General features: G+C 29.2%; 1 long non-coding RNA gene across 6 annotated transcripts; it reads right to left on the bottom strand.

Annotated features, from left to right (window-relative positions):
* Window positions 1-18,980: 18,980 nt before the first annotated feature.
* On the bottom strand, window positions 18,981-22,242 carry LOC145033599 (uncharacterized). Of its 6 annotated transcripts, none has more exons than XR_013677623.1 (8): window positions 21,915-22,242; window positions 21,629-21,821; window positions 20,963-21,468; window positions 20,385-20,598; window positions 20,252-20,302; window positions 19,458-19,583; window positions 19,321-19,377; window positions 18,981-19,233 (listed from the first exon to the last, which is right to left on the bottom strand). It is a non-coding gene; the product is annotated as an uncharacterized LOC145033599 (long non-coding RNA). The 6 variants fall into 6 exon arrangements; XR_013677621.1 differs by having other exon boundaries at window positions 18,981-19,197; window positions 21,915-22,241; XR_013677620.1 differs by having other exon boundaries at window positions 18,981-19,203; window positions 21,915-22,240.
* Between the last annotated feature and the right edge of the window lie 1,463 nt (window positions 22,243-23,705).

A 23,705-nucleotide genomic window follows, 5' to 3' on the forward strand; every position in this document is an offset into this window, starting at 1 on the left:
ACGTTTACAATTCATAGTTAGTGGTTATCTATCCCTCTTATCTAGTTCTACAGGGGACTCGCCATCAATAATTGGTTGTATCATCATGCTAACATCAACTTTTACATCGACGTCAATTTTTGAGTATTTGAGCATAAAATGAATCAAAAATTGTTATTTGTTTATATATATATATATATATATACACACACACACACACACACACAGAGGTAAGTTCAATTGAGAAAATAAAAAAGGTTGGGAATTGGGGAAACATTCCCAGCCACACATTTATTTTTCCGCAAAATCCTTCATCGTACTGGCGGAAATGAGAAAGAAATACACGTGTGTTTTCCAACAAAATATGTTTCTTTAAACAATACTAATCATTACCTTAATATATACAAAAACATAGTGTTTTTAAGGAGCTATTTTTATCGAAAAAATGTTTTTAAATATATCAAAATTCATAATTTTCTATTCTTTATAAATAGACATCCATTTTGATATAGTTTTCAAATAAAATAAAATATTTTTTTTCTAGTTTCAGCTATCGTTATTCATAAGTGAATAAAAATGCATCAGATTTATACTACAGTACATTCGTTTTTCACTTATGAATAAAAAATCTGATTTTTTTATTATTATTATTTTTTTTACAATTTAAGTATCATTCATATATGAATATAGCATATAATAAACATAATATATTCATATTTAAATATTAGATTATGCATTCACTTGTGAATATTACATAGTATATTCACTTTTGAATATTACATTGTATATTCACTTATGAATATTAGATGATACTTTCATATGTGAATATTACATACTATTAAATGGTATATCACATGTTAATATTACATAGTATATTCACTTGTGAATATTAGATTATATATATTCACTTATGAATATTACATAGTATATTCACATATGAATATTACAAGGTGTTTTTACAAATATATAAAATTTTTATATGTTATTAACATATGAATAACATATAGACTTGCATTTTTGTTTTGTGTTTTAATAATCTTATACTGATTTAGGTGAGAAAACATATGCATATGTGAATATAACGTGGTAATTTAGTTTTTGCATTTCATCAAACAATTAGAGTGCATACAAGTTGTAATGACCCAAATTTTCAAAAAAAAAAAAAAAAAATTCACTTTTAATTAATAAATAATAATTTCATAAACCACGAATTCCCAACATAATTGTTTTCAAATCAACGATTAATTACAACTTATTGAAATCATCAGAGTGTCCCCAAACCCTAACAGTGAAAAAGAGAGATATAGTGCACGCCGCGCCATCACACCTTGCCCTTGCCCTTGCCCTTGGGCTCAGATGTACCTGAAACAAATCAACAGCCTATAAGCGAAATGCTTAGTGAGTTCCCCAGAGCATACCACACACAAAACACATACTTATATCATGGTAGCTAATTAAAGCTACACTAATATCACATAAGTCATGCATACAACCAATAACGATGTCGCGGGCTCATCCCCAGGGTCTTACTCCAGGATGCCATGGGATCCCTACATGGTCTTACACCTAAGTGCCATGGGCTCTCCTATGGTCTTTGATAGGAAATCCACGGGCTCTCCTCATGGTCTTACATCTAAGTGTCATGGGCTCTCCCATGGTCTTCCACACAAAACACACAATCATATAGCATATCCAACACAAAATAACAAACACATATATCATGGTCACATAATGGGCTGACCTTGGTGCCTTAGACCTATTGGTATGGTGAGAAGACTCACATCTGCCTGCTGAATACGAAAGCTGCTCTCTTAACAGTCCGAAACCTCCCGAGCTGAATCATAATATTAATCAATGTTAGGGCCTTAGATTAGTAAAAGGAAAACCTAAACTCCAAAACCATCCATGAGGCCCAATTATCCTTCCCTTGCTATTGGGCCCAAAATCTAAGCCTAAAAAAACTAATGGGCCTCTTGGCCCAATAATGCCCAACCAATATATCCATGGCATATAATAGATAAAATAGTCCATAATTCACAGAATACACTATGCCCAATAATCCAATGAGGCCCAAATAGCTCAAAGGCCCAAAACAGATTCAGCTTACCTGTACTGCGTACGCTCAGCGTACCATCCTGGTACGCGCGACGTACTGGGATTTGGGACTACGCATGGCGTACACCGAGTTACTCCCAGCGTACAACCAGATTAAGCACTTTCTCCATTAAGTTCTTAATGCTTGATTCCTTTACGTACAAAAGCCAGATCTGATCTATTTAATACGTCCTAAGGCATAAAGTTGGCAACTTTATGCCTTTGCATGCTTCATAAACACCCAACACACCCATTAAGACCTTCCCAAGGTCCTTAACCCATGCATGAGGCCATAACTTCCACCAAGACTCCATTTTTGTGTTGAAACAGGACTCAGGGGGCTCGGATCTGTCATTTTTGTTCTCTGGAGTTGCTTAACTCCCAAGAAAAGGTCCAAACCAACAAAGGGACAAAACTAGAAACCCTAGCTAGATCTAAAGATTTAAGTGTAAAGATTCAAGCTTTTTACCTCCAGTAACTTCTCAAGGTCGACTATATCCAGATTCTTGAAGCCGAAGACACTCCAAGCTTCCTTGACCACTTCCTTCTTCTTGGATGAACACTAAAAGGACCATAATTTCACTCTCAAGGCTCAAAATGCACTCACAAAGGATATTAGGGTTTTCAGAGGCGTTTGAAGGTGAGAGAGGCTGTTAAGGGTGAGGCTCAAAGGAGTTAAGGGCGTTTATATAGGTCTCAAGTCCGAACATTAGGGTTTGAACATCCTGGCACGTACGCCCAACATACTCCACATACGCCAACGTACATGTTGTCCCTCTGTGATCCTCCTTGCTAAGTACGCTAAGCGTACTTACAAGTACGCCCAACGTATTTAAGGGTCTCTTGTGACATATTATTAATACTTCAAGGGCTACAAGGTCATACCTGATTTGGAGTGTTACACAAGTTAACTTTTTTAAAAATGTTAAAAACATGATACTTTGACGATTTAAATCTTAAGAAATAGTAGATTGATAGAGAATTATATGAATTTTTTCAAAAAAAAAAAAAAATGATTTGATCTTTTTTCTAACCTTAATTTTGAAGTTTTATGTGATGATCGATGTTGAATAAATGATATGAAGCAGATTTTTTATTGATTATCGATGATGTTGATCTAATGCGCTAGGAGTATAATTAATCGTAGATGTTGAAAACATGAGTGTATTAAGCAGAATTAAAGGTTGGATTAAAATAACCAAAAACGAAATTTTGGTTCGTTTATTGACCAACCAAAAATTGAAAAAGATCGATGATTGATTAATACTAGATGACGTTGATGAGGGTTTAATTGAAGAAATATGGATGATTTTTGAAGGTTGGAGGAGAAAGTGGATGATAAACGATCGATTATGAATGAATTTGAACTTTTATTCAATTATATATTGGTACGTATTTGAGATTGAAGGTTATTATTATATTTACAAGTTTATTACAATGTCTTTTTCTGCTTAGATTAAATGATTGACTGATAATGATTCCCTTATTTTCTAACCTTTTTTTCTCAATTGAACCCCCTCTCTCTCTCTCTCTCTCTCTCTCTATATATATATATATATATATATATATATATATATATATATATATATATATATATATATATATATATATATATATATATATAATTTCAGTTTTACATTTAGTTTCCCCATGGACCGATTAATCCATTAGTATAATCGAACGATTAGCTATCGCCTATTAATTTTCAAAATCCTTATAATAAATGAAAATCTTATGCATATCCTTTTGAGTATCACATGGCATGTCACCCAACAAAATTATGTATTTTTGAATATTTCATTTGCAAATAAAAAAAAAAAGAGATTTTGAGGAATCCTTCATGGCCTACCATGTTAAATGTTGATAAAATGGGCCCTAATCAACATATATAGCAAATGGATTTGTGGGTTGGTTTTGGACGAAAAAAGTAGACTACATATCTATGGAACTTTATAACGACGTTGATAGATCATTAGAATTGTTGGTATTCAACGACAAACTTTTAATAAACACGAGCCTTATGCATGCTTTTGCTAATATTCCTATCCATTGTATATGGCTTGTTTATGCTAAAATAGCTTAGACGCTTTCCTTCTAGAGAACGAGTCAATGTCTTTTTTATTTTGTATGTAAATGGGTGTTGAATTGTTGATAACTAATTCATTAAAACAGATTATTAGTTATTCATTTTGTCTTAACAAATTAACAAGAACTGTCATATTTAAGATTAAGATGGATTAATTACTATCTAGGCTTAAAGAAACTCTCTTTAACTCGTCTGTGTTAGGTTGTCAATCACATAGGTTGGATAATGATGATTATAGGAAATGATGCCATTATGTAATTTTCCAATATATATCAACAATGATTGCATAAATTCTTGCTCTTATCTGGTAGTTTAGAGGTTGACCCATGATTGGGGTTGTTAATCAGATTTCGGTTTAAACGGGTCGGGTTAGTCGGGTTTGCAAAAATAAAAGGGGATAATGATTTGAGAGGGAAACGAACTTCTCAACTTTGGTCAAATTTAATCACTGAATTTTTTTCGTGTTTAATTTATCTTTAAATTATTTGAAAATTTTCATATTTTACCCTTATAATCGGTTGTTACCGATCATAAGGGTACAATATGAACAATTTCAAATAATCCGTGGATAAATCAAGTGCGAAAAAGTTCAATGACTAAGTACCAACAAAACTAAAAGTTTGTTGTCTTTTCAAGTCATTATCCCGTAAATGGTTATAAAATTTATTAAGAATAAGCACAAACGGAATACGGAGGTTACAAAAGTGAGGATGTTGTAATAATTGTGTTATATACATTTATTATACAAGGGTTGTACTGCACAAAATTGTTAGTTAAACATGTTATTCGGGTTGACCCGAAACCCAATTTTTTTTTAAAAAAAAAAAAAAAAAATCATCCCTAACATGACTTAGACTTCAATTCGGGTTAACCTGCATAACCCAATTAGGAATTCTGACCCTATTAAATCCAACCCTAATTATCTTATTCAATTTTGGTCGGGTCAGGTTCGAGTTTTTTTGACATCCTACCTTGACGTGGTTTAGTTGGTCTAGAGCTGACAATTGGGTTGTGGATACAATTATCATTTTGACACCCTAAAGAAGAGTGACTCATGTTGTATAACTTTCCAAATTTAAAAAATAGAAAAGTATATTATCCTAATTGTTGTTATAACCATATATACTCTAATAAATGAAGATTTTTTTTACTACATGTTATACTTTCATTTAATTTGTCAAATGTCATTTTTGTAGTTATTTTGAATTAATTTTTTTTCACATATCATTTTATAGGTTTCCCAATTTTATTAAATTCAATATAATATTTTAATGTAATAATTATAATAAATATAGTAATAAATGAATATCAATTTCATTAATGAACGTACTTTCAAATTTCAAAATTCTGTAATTAAAGCTTATTAGTTTCTTTTGTTTATTTATTTAAATTTACAAGATAAAAAACTCATTTCAGTTTTAATAATTCATTATTTTTCTTATTTTCTTATAAATACAAAGTTCTCAAATATTTCGACTTTCATATATATATATATATATATATATATATATATATATATATATATATATATATATATATATATATATATATATATATATATATATAACAACAAAATCATTGTATAAATGAATCATCGAGATGTTTTTTTGAGATTTTTTTCTTGTGAATTATCTTACAAATGAATCATCTAATGATTCATTTTGTTTGTTCGCGAAAAAAATATGTAGAAAAAAAATTTCTTACCTTCCTACCATAAATTTCCTTCTTATTTGATCTTGATTCTATATATATATATATATATATATATATATATATATATATATATATATATATATATATATATATATATGGAAAATGAATGATTAGGGCAACACATATTTGAATCAATGAAAACATGACAACACATCACTTCCATAATAACTTCCACAATACATTACTTGTGAAGAAAGAAATGGACACGTGTCATTTGATTATTGGTTCCGGTAGATGTTGCCCTAGTTATTTGTTTTCCATAGAACTCATTCCTATATATAAATTAACCCATATATTACATGGATCCCACAAGATATATATATATATATATATATATATATATATATATATATATATATATATATATATATTAGAATCAAATTAACTCTATATTCATCTGAAGAAATATCTCTTAAATTTATAGCTGAGTTAGTGGATGTTCCATTCTTGACCATGTTTTAAAGATCTTCCTGTTTGCTTAATCAGTAATATGAGATTTGGTCAAGAATGATTATTCTGATAAGCCTATTTGTTTGAACATATCCCTCAGTCGGGTTTATGGGTGTGTTAGCACTGCCCCAAATTGGTAAAGATGTCATCCCCTCAACAACTCGATGACTACTTAGCTTGCGTGTTTTTTTTTTCGTAGTATGGGTAACACTTTGATCAAAGACCATGCATTAAAATCTTTTATGTTTTACCTTTTCCCTTTTCTTCGAACTTTATCTACCAAGGAATACATTTTCCAAACCATTGCCTCCGGGATTTTTTTTTTTAATTTAATTATGGTAACCATCTTGTTTAACTGAGTCAATAATGGGAACTCCAATTTTGAATTTCAACTTAATTGAATAATTAACTACTGTAAGAATATAGATGATATCATGTTAGCATCGATGATAGTTTATTCTTATGATGGGCAGAAAATCACGAATAGAACTCAAATTCGCATATACATATTGGCTACTAGGGTTTAATTGATTATTGACACAGTGAATGCATCTCATTTCAACATCCCACAAAGGCACAAACTACTTAAATCTGTTATTAATAGGTGGCTCATTTGGATCCAAACAACCATCAGTCGGAACTAGCACTACTAGAAAACAGACCTTTAATGATGCGTAAACAATGACACGTGGTGATAGAGGACATGCAATTTTGTGTGCCTTAAAAAATAATGTCAGTTTTGCAAAATTTGAAGGATAGAGGACACGCATTTGTGGGCGCCCTAAAATTAGTGTTCAACAAAAAGAAATTAAAAACACGGAGGGCACCTATCCTAAAAAGCGTGTCATGTTACCCTGTCGCTTTATAATTTTAGTCTAAGCGCGTGTTTTTTTAATAGCAGAGGGAAATGAAATCGAAAAAATTAAAAGCCCCGCCTGTTGCGTCTCCTTCTTCTACAGGAACGCTCACCTCGATCAGATTCACCACCATCTCTCTTTCTTTCTCACTCACTCACTCACTCTCTTTCTCTTTCTCTTTCTTTCTCTCTCTCTCTCTCTCTCTCTCCTCCATGGTAAAGACTACCACTATCTTGTATATGGAATGTAATAAATCGGGAGGAAAGGGCAATTTCTTGGCTGAAAAGCCTCTGCAAAGTGATTCCTCTCAATCTTCATCCTCTCCATATTGTTTCTCCCCATTCTTGCTTCTAATGAATCAAATATCACATGTTTTACTTCCTTAATAATTGGATTATTCAAATATCCACAGTCAATCGTACATTTGGAAGTAAGTAGCGAATTAAGACTGTCATGAATCAAACTATAGATTGTTTAAGGGGTTAGACATAGCAATGGTTTCCTGTAGTACTCATAAGTACTTTTGAAATAGGGATTTAAGTATTAGATTGACCCATGCTCAAAGAATTACTTCATGGATTTTATCACGAGTAATTTTGAGATGATAATATCTTATACTCTTGAAACAGAGACATATGATTTTTTGTTTACGAGTCAGTTGTGCATTGATAATATGTAAATGCATTAGTAACTTGAAATTATAAAACGTATTATTGTGCTTGATTTGATGAGTGAATAATGCAAGCATATGAGTCAAAGTTTATCCGTTACTTTTTCCCTAACTGGGAAAAGTGATGTCTATGGGCCCCTCCATTATTTGATGATGACAACTAAAGTGTTTGGCCAAGCCTAGATGTGTTCATGTAGTAGCCTATTATCAGTCATGATAAATCAGAAACCGGGAAACAAAACTTGGACAGAGAGAATGATTATAATTCATGTCTCATGTCCATATGATATCTTGTAGAACAGAGGAATATTTGATTACTTATCTAAGGACACGTTACTGATTAGGTTAGAGTTCGACAACGGCTTTTGGTAGCTACAATTTGTTGATCAGTTTCGTAGTTGTACTGGAAATTATAGTTATTAGATTTATCCAAGTAGGAGGCTGTTGGATTAGGTGTCTAAGCCCATAACTATAATTGGTATAAACTTGAATTGATAGTAGCAATGTCCTTTTGGGTTGCCTTCAAACCTGTTAATTGAATAGGATAACGATTATAGAGAGAAAAATTATTAGAAATCATACTATTTAATTAATATTTAATCAGATATTAATTTGGAATTAATTTTAGGATTAAAAAAATTACTTGAAACTATAGGGACTAAAGGTGACAATGTTCAATAGTTAAGCATTGGATATTCTAGAACCTCCCTAGGGGGGGGGGGGGGTGGGACAAATTATAGGGTATTCTTAGGGTCTCCTTGGGCTCTAAGGGTGCTTCGAATGCTTTAGGGAGGAAGTTAAGGGATTAGGAGTATCTTGGATACACATGCCTTATCCAATACCTTCCAAACACCTATATAAACCCTACTGAATGTTAACTTCTGGCTAACCTTTGATTCCAAGTGCCTTTGGCCAGAATTCTCCTTCCCTTCTTTCTCTCTAAAGTATTCCTTGGTTGCTTGGTTTGTTTCTGAACCATTAGAGGTGCTTGCTGCCAAATGTCTTTCAAGCAAGGATTCAAGAATGTTTCCTATAATAATCTTAAAGGTATGTATTATAACCCTTTATTATGTAAATTTCGATTATAATACATAGAACCTAGGGTTTCTTCTTTTGCGTTCATTGTTTGCATGTTCAATTAGAGAAAACTTAGATCGAATCAATTTCGGGTTGCATGCACACATAGGATTGTATGTTTTGCTCAAAACCCATTATATATATATATATATATATTATAACACCTGCAGATTCGGGCTAGTCAACTAAGATACAATAAGCGTTAAAAATAATTTTTTTTATAGAAGATTATCTAGGATAATTGATCTTAACTAAAGTAGTAGTTAGAGTCAACGATTGTAACCTATTTTACTTAATAAAAAGAATTATGTGAATATTATGTGTTTCATGATTATTATAATATAAATAGGAAAAATCTGCCGAATCGTCCGTAAATTGTAAAAATAAGTGCACAGAAACATATATATATATATATATATATATATATATATATATATATATATATATATATATATATATATATATATATAAGTACACGTCTCCCCAATCTCGAAAATATAAATTTTGTTGGAATCCGTCTCCGTATGAATTAGATATGATTTTTTATAATAAATGTATGACGTAAAAAGATACGAAGAGAATGGTTGACTTTTAGGTAATGCGACCAAAAAGAAAATCATAGTACTCCTTAAAATATGAAATTTGAGAAAAAGAATGCTAAAAATGGAGTCCGTACGACAGAGTTATGATTTTAGCAAAATCATTTAATTTTATAAAAATATGGACAAAAATATAAATTCAAAATTAGTCGGCGGAGTCTAAACAAAAGTTGTAGATCTCATTGATAGCTACGCGTGGATATAAATAAAGTAAAAAATGAAGTTCATAGGAAAGAGTTACAACTTATAATAGCATATTTATATATTAAAGTAAAGTATAAATCATATATACGTGTGTGTGTGTATATATATATATATATATATATATATATATATATATATATCATTTGAAAGGTATCGACGATTTGGTCGTTATAAGACTAGTGTTGAGTACTTTAGACATTAGTTTACTACACATATCGTTAAATCTATCTAAAATAGTATTATAAATGGGTGTTTTGTCGTTTATATAACTATAAGTTCATTAAACAACTATAGAGGGTAGTTTTTAAAAATCCAATTACTATAAATATGAGCATTTAGGCTCTTATATTTATTGCACCATTCTCTTGATTCAAGAGTCTTTCTCTTCTTACCCACCAAACATTTCGGTCCCTTGTGATTCGACTTCTCTTTTTTGTAGTTTTAGTATAGTAAGGTGATCACCGAAGTGCTACAAGAATCTTTCTTAGAAAGATTCAACGACTAAGTTCTGCCTCTGTAGAGTACAGATGTTAGCAAAACCCCCCTTGTAAGTAAGTTATGTTTACCCTATTTTAAATATAGCTTATATTTAAAATTAGTATTGTTATTATGAACTTATAATAAATATTTGGGCTATTATTATGACTTATATAAGTGTCGTTATAATATCTTTTTAACTACTCGCGGTACGGGGAATCTGGTTTAAAGGGCCACATAGGGTTGTTTGATTTCAAAAGTACTATATGCCAAAATGGTCCTACCCTCTGGTGTTCTATGTCTGGCCCCCGTTTGAACATAGTGGTTGGAAAATATTGTTTAAACGCTTATATAATAATAATGTTAAGACTAATAATTAGTCATGGTAAATATTAGATTAAACTCTAGTGGTAATAATACTAGGTTTTGTTGAAGGAAATTATATTGTTAAGAAGCGAAGTGTTGTCCTAGTTGGGAATCATCACTTTAACAAGTGAGTGTATTGTTACTTTCATTTTACACATAGATATGCAATATTTTATATAAATTATGTGCTATGTGTGCGTATTACTGTTTACTTGATATCTATGCTAGATGTACGATTTTATACATGTTTTATATGATTTTAATTGTATATGTATTTTATATTTAAAAAATATGTTGGATAAAACATTGGTAGATGAATGATAAAGGATGAAAGTTGATATAGATGAACAATGGCTGTTATGGGTATAGTGCCCTATAGGTAAACATTGGCAGCAATGGACTTAACAGATGAGCATTGGCAGCTATGCCACAACCTGTAGATGTTTTAATCTACGATGTACTCTAAACATCCTTGCAGCTGCGCTCAAAGGGTAGTATCGCCAATTGCACCTAATAGAGAATGTTATAACCCTAGTAGTTGCGCCCAAAGGACAATATTTGTAGTTGTGCCTAATAGACAATGTCAAAATTCTAGCAGCAACGCCTAAATGATAATATTGACAGCTGTGGTTAATACATAACATTGACAGCTGTGTCATTAGGCAAATTATGGACTTCGTTCCTATTCCTTAGGACAATTCTTAGGAATAAATAATGATGAATATATGATTCATATGGAAGATACTTAAGAATAAAGAAGATAATGTGGATAGGTAATTGAGTTTATTGTTTGATGATTAAACTTAATAACTTTATTATTGTGGGTTGAAAACCCTATGTACACTAGGTTTCCCAACTTGACCCACTCAGTTTATTTGTATCACAGGTTTCGATACAAAGCTATATTACATTGAGAGATTAAAGGAGATGGAAATCACTAGTGTAAAAGAAAGTAAGGTTGGTTTATGCTTATGTTTCTGTATTAAGAATGACATCCCAATGTTTTAATATAAACAAATATATTTATTCGGTAATGCTTTGATAAAATCATTATCATGTTCTCTGGGAACAAAATTCCGCAACATTGCTCTTTAAAAAGGATACTCTGATTTTAGAATCAGCATAAATAAATTTTTTAAAATGACCGTGAATTTGAGGATATTATATATATATATATATATATATATATATATATATATATATATATATATATATATATATATATATATATATACGTTGAGATTCCGAAAAAAATAAATATCTTGAGATTCAACCTTAGGCACATATATCTCATTTACCACCCTAGCAATCCAGGATAAAGTGTAGCATAAGAGTTATAATCAAAAACTTTTATCCAGTATCATTGTGTCTTTCCCCCGCCATATTCCCTAACACCAAAACCGCTACCACCATCCCCTGTACTACCTCGTGCACAAACCAACCCCGCCATATTCCCTACCACCAAAACTGCGACCAACCACCATAATCATATATGATTAATCACTTTGTGAGCAATCATATATGTATAATCATTTATGATTAGACATTATCTCAGTGGAACTGTCCTCTCTCCCTCGCTCTCTCTTTATATATATATATATATATATATATATATATATATATATATATATGTATCTATGTATGTATGTATGTATGTATGTATGTATGTATGTATGTATATAATACTAGGCGAATATCCACACGCTGCACGGAATACATTTATAAATTTAAACTATATGTTGTTTAAATGTAAAAATGCGATAGTTAACTTTCATATAATATTTCTTATAATAATTTAATATAAAATATTGATTATTTTGATTTATATGATCATATTAAATCTATAAAAACTATGTAAGCTTAATCGTCTCCGTGGACTCTATCAGCAAGTTACTCATAAATAAAATTAAATAGAGTATATGAATTAATATTATTTATAGTTGTTGTTATGATTAGTTAGTTTATAAAATAGATTTTATAAACTACATTTCATTAACTTTTTAATTTCTATTATTGTAGTTATTAAAAAATTAAACATTTTTATTTAAAGGTAACAATATTACTTTTCACTATTATTGTTGTAAGTTATTTGTAAGATACTTATTTAGAAACTATTAATGTTTATAAAAATAATTTTAGGATATATTTTAATTGATTTGTGATTACAATTTAGTTTTTACTTTTAACACTTTAATTTATAACTTATAACTATTTACAAAATAGTTATGGGATTTTCTTTTCATTTAACTGAAATTTCCATTTAAATTAATACTTTAACACTGTATTTAAATTTACAGTTGAAGTAATTTATACAAATTATTCAAAAGTAATGATTTTAAACTAACAATTTAAGAAGTAACATATCAAAACTAAGTAGAAGTAAAATATGTTAATTTAATATTCAAGTTTAGTTAATTTTAGGAGTATAATTAGAATTTACACCTATTTAACATTATTAACCATTAAAGAAATTGAAAAGTAATCAGAGTTTCAAATACATGCGATAAAAAGAAAAATATATCTTGAAAATTTACATGGAAAATTTAAAGTATTCACAACTTTTAGTTAGCTACTTTTTTGAAGCGGTAAACGATAATATTTAAAATATTTAATTATATATTATCCATATTACGGTATATAACCTATGGTCGATAACATCTATCTGATCTAATATATATATATATATATATATATATATATATATATATATATATATATATATATATATATATATATATATATATATAACAAACTTTCAAATTAAATGCTATAACATAATAATATATCTCGAAAAGTGGTTTTAAGACCTCATACCAACAAAAAAAACCCTTAAGCTTGTTTTCTTTATGAAAAATTTATATAATTTGTATGCATGTCTACCCAAAAGATTGATCTTTTTATAGTAAATGTTTCATTATGTGCTTATTAAACATAATATAAGTTACAAAACCTTTGAGTGTTAAATCTTTATTAAGAAGACTTTTGAGTTGTATTAGTTAAAAGATGGGGGTTTAAAATGAATGTGATTTGAGCACAAATGCTTCTATGTAGTCTTGGGAGTTTCAAATACTTAAGTTTCAAGGAAAAATGTTAGCTTTATAAGATACGAGGCGAATGCCCGCACGCTGCGCGAAAAACACCTATATAGTTGCGGTCATTACAAATATATGTTTTTTAAAAATATAACAATAATGTTGTTGTGAAATTTGATATCATAATTCGTATACTAAATTAATATAATATATTGATTATTTTGAATTATATGATAATCTATATACATCTATTATAATTGCATTATCTCAATAATTTGTAAAGACTTTTACCCGCGAATTACACATAAATAAAATTAAATATAATATATGGTTTAATGTTATTTATAGTTGTTGTTATTGTTACTTAATTTTTGAAATTTTATTTGCTTAATGTTTTAATCTATATCATTATAATTATATAAAACATTAAACATTGTTTTTTGAATTTAATTGTAACAATATAATCATTTATATAGAGTTATTTTTAACTATTGTTACTGTAAGTTATTTTAAGCTACTTATTTGAAAACTTTTAACGATTATAAAAATATATTTCGGATATTTTTTAGTTAAATTGAGATTACAGTTTAGTTTTTGCATTTATCACTACAGTTTATCACTTTTAACTATTTACAAAATATTCTTTGGTTTTTTAAGTGAAAATTAAATACATATTTAAGTTGACACTGTAATGTTATATTTAAATTACCAGTTTAAGTATTTTTGTTTAAACTGTTCAAAAGTTGTAGCTTTAAACTGATGATCGTCATACAACAACATTTTAAATCTAATAAATTAAGTATAATATGTTAAAAGTTAAAAACATAACTTGTAAAGATATTATTTTAAAATTGAAATTTAGTTTAGTTATGATTATACTTTAGGTTTGATATTTATTTAACACTATTAACCAATTTATAATCATTATTAGAAAGACACTACAATTTATCACTTTTAACTATTTACAAAATATTTTATGGATTGTTTAAGGTAAACAAATTGTTCCAAATTTGTATCTTTAAAATGATAATGGTTTACATCCAACAATATACTAACACTAATAAATTAAGTATAATATGATAAAAGTTAAAAACCATAACTTTATAAACAGAAGTAAAGATACTATTTTAATATTGAAATTTAGTTTATATATGATTATACTTTAGGTTTGATATTTATTTAACCTTGCTAACCAATTATAATTATTATTAGAATGAAATTGAAAAGTCTTGGGAGTTTCAAATGAATATGGTGAAAGGAAAAATGCATGGAAGTTTCAAATACATGAGGTTCAAGGAAAAATGTTAGTTTTATAAGATACTTAGCATAACCTCGCGCGTTGCGCAAGAATGCATTTTAGTGGTTAAAATAATTATGGGAAAAAATAGAAATATGTTGAAATTTACATCGTTAGTCATGTTTTGGGCATTAACCGAATTATCATATAACATAAAAATCCATCAACTTATATTTTGATATTGTCTAATATAGTCCATACCTTATAAACTTTACTTTTACTTTTATAATATCTAATATATATTATAAGTTTTTGTATAACATTAATATAATCTATTTTTCTTATGTCTGATAGTATTTTTTGGATAAAATAAGAAATAAGTTGTTTTGAATGAGCTATTAATAAACAATACTATTTATATTACATCAACACATCCAAGGTTTCATATATGAACTTTCAAATTTTAAACACTGAAATTAAGAATAAAGTCATACTAAATATATCATTATACATAAATGTCATCAAGAGTTTTAAAATAAGTCGATTAGTAAATATGATATTTAATTTTAATTACATATTTTGCAAGGCATACGATTAACTATATGTTGGTGCACCGAGACTCCTCTTCCTTAATTTGTACCTAAAAAATTAAGGTGAATAGGAATATAAAATAGATATTACTATGCATTAATATAAACAATTAAAAAGAGTATGTGGATCTTCTATCACCGGTTAAAGACAACATACCTCTCTACTGGTATCGATTCCTATATGAAATTGAAGTAGTTATTCTATGTACACCTTGTTTTCTAATTACATAAACAAATATGACTAACCAAACATAAAAATGTTATCTTTATACAAGAAAAACATTTTAGTTAACTAACGAATTAAATAATATAAGTTTAAGAGTTAGGAGTTTCAAAATATTAATATTTTTATTAATCAATCAATTAAGTAACACATGTTGAACATTTTATAATCATTATTAAAAAGCATTTGAAATATTAGATTTTAAATGAATTTTGGTTGAAGTGTTTTGACCTCTATTATAATATATATATATATATATATATATATATATATATATATATATATATATATATAGAGAGAGAGAGAGAGAGAGAGATTGAAAGTATAACATATGTATGAGTTTTAATTAATTATCTTTATGAAACGGTATAATTACAAAACAAAAAAATATTTAAAATATTTAATTAAATACTTTCGACATCACCCTATATAACATATGATCAATATATTAACGATTAAATCGTAATGTACAACGACTGCATTACAATAATCCAAAAACGAAGAAAATATAAAAATGAATTAGTATAAAAAACTTACAAATTAAAAGCTCTAATATAATAACATATCTCAAAAAGTGGTTATAAAACCACAACCCAACACAAAAACCGTTAAGTTTGTTTTTTGAAATTTGTATATGATTTGTATGCATGTCTTAGTAGTCATTCTATGTACACCTTATTTTCTAATTACATAAACAAATATGAGTAACCAAACATAAAAATGTTATCTTTATGTAGAAATTTTTTTAGGTAATTAACAAATTAAATAATATATGTTTAAGAGTTAGGAGTTTCAAAACATTAATATTTTTATTATTCAATAAATTAAGTAACATATGTTCAACAATTTATAATCATTATTAAAAAACATTTGAAATATTAGATTTTAAATGAATTTTAGTTGAAGTGTTTTGAACTCTATTATAACACACACACACACACACACACACACACACACATATATATATATATATATATATATATATATATATATATACAGAGAGAGAGAGAGAGAGATTCAAAGTATAATATATGTATAAGTTTTAATTAATTATCTTTTTGAAATGGTATAATAACAAAACTAAAAAAACATATTTAAAATATTGAATTAAATATTTTCTACATCACCCTATATATCATATGATCGATAAATTAACGATTAAACCATAATGTACAACAACTGTATTACAATAATCCAAAAACGAAGAAAATATAAAAACGAATTAGTATAACAAACATACAAATTAAACGCTTTAATATAATAACATATCTCCAAAAGTGGTCATAAGACCTCAACCCAACACAAAAACATTTAAGTTTGTTTTTTAAATTTGTATATGATTTGTATGCATGTCTTAGTAGTCATTCTATATACACCTTGTTTTCTAATTACATAAACAAATATGAGTAACAAAATATCTTTATGTAGTAAAAATATTTTAGTTAATTAACAAATTAAATAATATAAGTTTAAGAGTCAGGAGTTTCAAAACATTAATATTTTTATTATTTAATCAATTAAGTAACACATGTTGAACTTTTTATAATTATTATTAAAAAGCATTTGAAATATTAGATTTTAAATGAAGTTTTGGTTGAAGTGTTTTGACCTGTATTATAATATATATATATATATATATATATATATATATATATATATATATATAGTGAGAGAGAGATGCAAAGTATAATAACATATATATGAGTTTTAATTAATTATCTTTTTTGAAACGGTACAATTACAAAACAAAAAAAAAACACATATTTAAAATATTTAATTAAATATTTTCAACATCATCCTATATAACATATGATCAATATATTAACGATTAAACCATAATATACAACGATTGTATTATAATAATCCAAAAATGAAGAAAATATAAAAACGAATTAGTATAACAAGCTTACAAATTTGAAGCTCTAATATAGTAGCATATCTCCAAAAGTAGTCATAATACCTCAACCCAACACAGAAACCTTTAAGTTTGTTTTCTTTTTGAAATTTGTATAAGATTTGTATACATGTCTTCCCAAAATATCGATATTTTTATAGTAATTTTTTCACTAAATGCTAATTAAACATAATATAAGTTATAAAAAATTTGAGTGTTAAATCATAATTAAGAAATTTTTTGAGTTGTATTAGTTAAAAAAAGGGAGTTTCAAATTAATGTGGTTTGAGGAAGTTAAAAAATGGGATTTCAAATACATGAGATTTAAGAAAAAATGCTAGCTTTATAACTATGTATGATATATATATATATATATATATATATATATATATATATATATATATATATATATATATATAATTTCAGTTCAGAAGAAATAAAGGGTGACAATGCGAGAATGAATATGGCCGCACATTTATTTAAAGCCGCAAAAACGCTTCTGAGTACCAACATGACAGAGAGATGTGATATTCATATGTGAATATAAAATTACGTATATTCATATATGCATATTACATACCAATATTACAGTTCGATTAAAGTGTCTATGCCAATTACTAAATTGGTATAATCTTCTAATTAGAAACAAAGTCATTTTGAGGTTACCCTTGTAACTAAAGCTTGGTTAGAATGATATTTGTAGAGAGAGGATAAATTATTATATTATTATATGATTGATAAACTAATTGGAAATTATGAGGAAATAATTTGTTAATATATTATGTGATTAATATATTAATTAGAAATAGATAATTGGTTTGTTAATTAATTATGTGATTAATAAATTAATTGTTAAATAATTGATTTGTTAATTTATATGATTAATAAATTAATTTGAAACCAATAGGAATTAATTATTTATTAATCAAAATTAATCTGAAATTAATTCAAGATTAATTGAAATTAATTAAAGGTCTAAGGATTGAATTGTAATTGTTCAGAGCAATGAATGAAGATTCTAGAACCCATATAGTTGGTGGACAAAATTAGGAGGGATTATGGGGTTTCCAGAAGCCTCCTGATAGTAAATAAGGAAAAGATTTGAACTGTGATTAACTCTGTTCACTACTAGAAAAACAGACTTTTACGACAGTCATTGTGCGTCGTAAAACGCTCAAACGACGCGCAAATGCGCGTCAAGAAAGGCCCTATCATAAAGAGAGACGACACGCTTTTGCGCGTCGTATATAGATGACACGCAATGCGTATCAAGGAAACCCCTATCAAGAAAGGTCATGTCATATATGAAGATGACAAACATTTTTGCGTATCATAATTTTAAATGTTAATAAAAAAAATATTATTTACAGATTTACTAATTTTCAAATTAAATTTGCATTTAATGTCTCATAACAGAAAATAAAATACTATATACAAAAAATACAATCCATTGCATAAAATTTAGTGTCATACAAATAACAAACTTTATTTCATATTCATACATATGATTACATTATTCATTAAAAAACATATACCTACATCTTCCCCTAAAATGTTATTACATGATGTTGGCCACTTCATTGATGGATCACCAAAAGGAAAACCAACAACTGGCCTAAAATGTTCCATGATGTGCCCATACTCATGTCCTGTAACTTTAAACATTTAATAAAGTAAAACACCTCCTAAAAATAAAATTGCGCAAGAAACAACACATCATAATGAGAAATTACAAACATGAATGGAAAAAGTACACTATAAATTTCTTTTACCAAGAGTGGCATGGACGATCAGGTGCTACAAAGTTTGTCCAAGCTGCCAAACAAAGACTGCATCCAAACCAAAACATACATACACTATAAATTTAATTACCATACAAATCATATTCATACATACGAGTTTGTTTTACCTTTTTTGCCCCATATCTTTATTTTTTTATTCTTATTAGCCATGGAGTGTTCGTGTTTTCTTTTTTCTCGATCAATCAACCCTTTTTTTTACTTTGAAAAATTAACAATATCCCTACCAGTTGAATCTGCATCAAACAGAAAAAAGTAAGTCAATCAATAGTCAATGGTCAATACCAACTACAATTATCACTGAAGTAACCTGACACCATAAATACTTTGGTTTAATGAACAGGAACATGTATGTATAAAAATCGCAATTGAAGTACTTTGGTCTAATACCTCCATTTCTACTAAGTGTCCAATCATTGTTTGTGAAGGTTGAAGACCTTCAAACAAAATACTCCCATCAATGTCATTAATGTGCATCTAAATATTATTATTGGGAAAGATATAATGAACATGTTTCATATGATTTTTCAATTGGGATCCTTCTCCCTCTCCCTCTCCCTCTGGTAATTTCCTCTTCAAACCTAATCCCCCAGATTTAATAAAGCATAAGACTATCAGTCTATAACCTCAACAATAACTATTTTTTAGAGCGTCGTCTGAGCGTTTTAATAAAACATATGACAACAACTATGTATTTCTGAAATAAAATTCATCAAAAAGAAAAGAAAAAGTAAATTAAGATAACCATTTTTTTAGAACTAGTTACAAGAAATAGCAATCTACATTTTTTGGAACTGGATAACACACACATAGACCAACCTTTTACCAATTTTCCCTTCCTAAAATTGATGAATATTGTTAAAAAAAAGTTTTATTGGAATGGAAAGTAAGGGTAAAAGTGTACCTGTGTGAGTGCAAAATGGTCTCGGTGTATATCCAGGAACAATGGAGGTACCTGTGTGAGTGCAAAGTAGGTGAAAATGGTTTCTTCTGAACTGAAATCCAACCATATAAACTCAACAAGGTTAAAATCCAACCATATAAACTCTCCTGGGTGTTTATCTTCGTTATTCTGAACTTAAAATGGTTTCTTCCTGTTCTTCTTAATACATGGTCTTCACTCAAACAAGACCCCTCTGTTTAAAAACCTCAAGCGTAGCAACTCCAATCTTTGTTGGTGATTCCACCACTGTCACACCCGCTTCCCTCAGCGTTTTGATTTTGTCTTGTGCTGTCCACCTGATACAATAGCTACCAATTCAAACCAACATTAATTATTAAGTTAATCAATGATCATCCCACACACCAAAAAAAACTAACTTTATTCTTGGTTGTTGCAAGGGTATTCTCGTCTTTTACACAGATGAGAGATGCCCATGTCGCATTTTTATTAGGTGGGACAAAGAATTGTAATTTCCTTGTCCAATTCAGACCAAACATATATCTTGATAACTAAGAATTTAATATATCTTGATAACTAAGAATTTAATATATCTTGACAATTACTTATTGCAAATCTAACATCCATCTCCTTCTCCCTATCCGATGAACAAACAACCAAACTAAGAATTTAATATATCTTGATAAACAAACAAAAATATGTCTAATTTCTTACCGATTGACAGAAACAAAGACACCATTGCTCCTTATCATCCCACCATCAAGTGATATGGCTCCATCAGATATACAAGGGACTGCCTGTAGCATATGTGCTCTGCTTCTGTAAACCTGTAGCCTTGAGAAGAGACTATAAAAAAGAGTCTCTCTAAGACCATATCCATTTCTTGTGAGAGAAGACAGATGTGGAACATCAATATGGATCATATTTACAGCAAACCCTAGAAACCCTGGTGGAGATCTGTCATTGGGTAGCTTTGGTTTCACAAGAGCAAGCCTCCTTTGTGGGTCATCAGCCATAAACTCCCGTACATATGGTCTCAGATTTTCAAGACAGATCACATTGAATCACCCTTCCATGGAAGCTCCAACCCCAACAATTGCACTAATACCACCACTCGGCAAAACCATCTGCCCATTTCAAGAAATATAACTACTTTCATCACGTGCTGTGATCTCTTCCATTACAATTCCATATGTGAACTTGCTTTGTCGAGTGAAATTCTGGTCCAAACAGGAAATTTATCAATAACAATGACAACATAATTCAAAAATTAAAACAATAATGAATATATATATATATATATATATATATATATATATATATATATATATATATATATATATATATATATATATATATATATATATGATTTACGTTTACCTCAGTGATATTGGTTTTAACGCCAGTTCTGTTAACCCAAATAAGAGGAACTTCATCTACTCTTGGCCCACCTATGAACACCTGTGAACTCCAATGTTCTAACATGGAAAATATTAGCTCCCTGGCTATCTTTTGAGCTACCCTGCCTTGAAGCAAGTTGGTATACTAAGGGTACAAACTTGCAAGACTGCACCTGAAAATACAAGTGAGAAGTTTCAGTTATAAATCTTAGATCTTTTCCCCATCTGATAATGAAGACGTTAATAGGATTATGATTTATCTTTACCTTTTCCAAATTACTTGTTTGATCAGTTTGTTGGAGACAAAGTTGCCTATGCGCTTTCTCAAGGATTGAAGGTGATTGCTTGTGTTGGGGAGACTCTTCAAGAGCGGGAAGCTGGAACAACTATGAAAGTTGTTGCTGCACAAACTAAGGCAATTGCAGGTGATTTGGAAATGAATATATGTTTTATTTTTCATTTTTAAATTGTTTAATCATTTTTTTACAATGTGAAAGTAACAAACATCTATCATTTTCATGAATTTTTTTTAATTTGCAGATAAGATAAAAAAACTGGGATAATGTTGTCCTGGCTTATGAGCCAGTTTGGGCTATTGGAACCGGAAAGGTTGCTAACCCGGCTCAGGCTCAAGAAGTAAGTAGGAGGGTATTTATGTCTTTTTGGATTGTGTTATTGTTGAAAGATTGAAAACCTTCTGAAACAGGGCTTCCAGAAACCAACAGGTAGTTCACTGTCATTTATTCTAATAATTTGATTTCTTTCTATTAAATATTAATAATTACTAATTAATAGTTATGTTTGTATGTTTGGGTTATTTATTATAGGGTTATAGCAAGTAATGAGAATGAGAGGACCATGTTCCTGAAGAAGAAGAAGAAGAAGAAGAAGTCTCAAGTGGAGAGAGGATATGGTGTGTACATAATAAGCATCAACCAACTAATGTATACCTTGTCATTAAGAGCAGCAAATATAGCAGTCAAGCTATCAGCTTGAGGATTAGTACCTATGCAACAATAAAAAGTTTATTCAAAAGCAAAAAAGAAACACAAAATTTTACAGAATACAAATTTAAAGAACTGATACAACCTACGGGGAAGATGGAATTCATTATATGATCTGGCAGCCAATGAGAAGCAAATAGTGGCATTGAGGTAATAAGGCCTGCGATGGAGACTAAATCCAATACTGCTCAATGATATGTTAGATAATGGTTTCATCTGCAATTCCAAACATATAAAACAATTCAGATCCTAGTTATCAATGTGGAGGATAACACAACAGATGATAATATACGAATCGACAAAGTCAAGTGATGATAATAGTAATGACAATAGATTTGAACTCGCACAACTTACAAACAGGTAGATAAATCAAGTGATTTTGGACGAGGGTGTAGATGTCATTCGTGATTGTAGATGAACAGTCTCTAATCTCCTTCAAAGAGATTTTGGTGCAAGACTGGATCAGCTGCTGATGCAATCATATACGAATCGAAAAAATCAAGCAATTGAATCGCAAAATGAAGTTGTTTATTCGTCATTAGTTTTCATCCCCCAAACAGAGGAGGAAAGTGAAATAATCAATGGGTTCGAGACGCCGTTAGAGGTGGTGGAGTTTCTGTTGAGCCGCTGTCGCTATAGAGATGTAGCAAGGTACAAGGTGAGGTCTAGGGTTCGAGCATGAGAAAGAACTGTTATAGAGTCGTCGGTGTTTGGATTTCATTGGAGGGTGGAGATACGGAAGAGAGAACGCGCAGTAGAGAGAGGCGGGGCAAGTTCTTCACAAAAAGCCCTAGCTTCGATTGGATTTCGGCATCGACGATGCCTTTGATGCTGGTTTTTGTTTGGTCGAAAGCTTTGAGCTCCGATTGTCGATCGTAGCTTGAGCCGACTCAAGCAATGGTGGCAGCCATTTTCGTGAAGATGATTGTGTTATATATGCAAAGGTATTCTCTAGAAATGTGAGTGAGGATCCTTGCAATTGTGGCCCGATGAATGTAAAGTGTTCGATTTCCTGTAAGAAATCAAGCGATAGAGATCGATCTATAGTTTCTT

The sequence above is a fragment of the Lactuca saligna genome, chromosome 3, assembly GCF_052625555.1.
Source record: "Lactuca saligna cultivar CGN05327 chromosome 3, ASM5262555v1, whole genome shotgun sequence".
NCBI classification, from domain to species: Eukaryota; Viridiplantae; Streptophyta; class Magnoliopsida; order Asterales; family Asteraceae; genus Lactuca; species Lactuca saligna.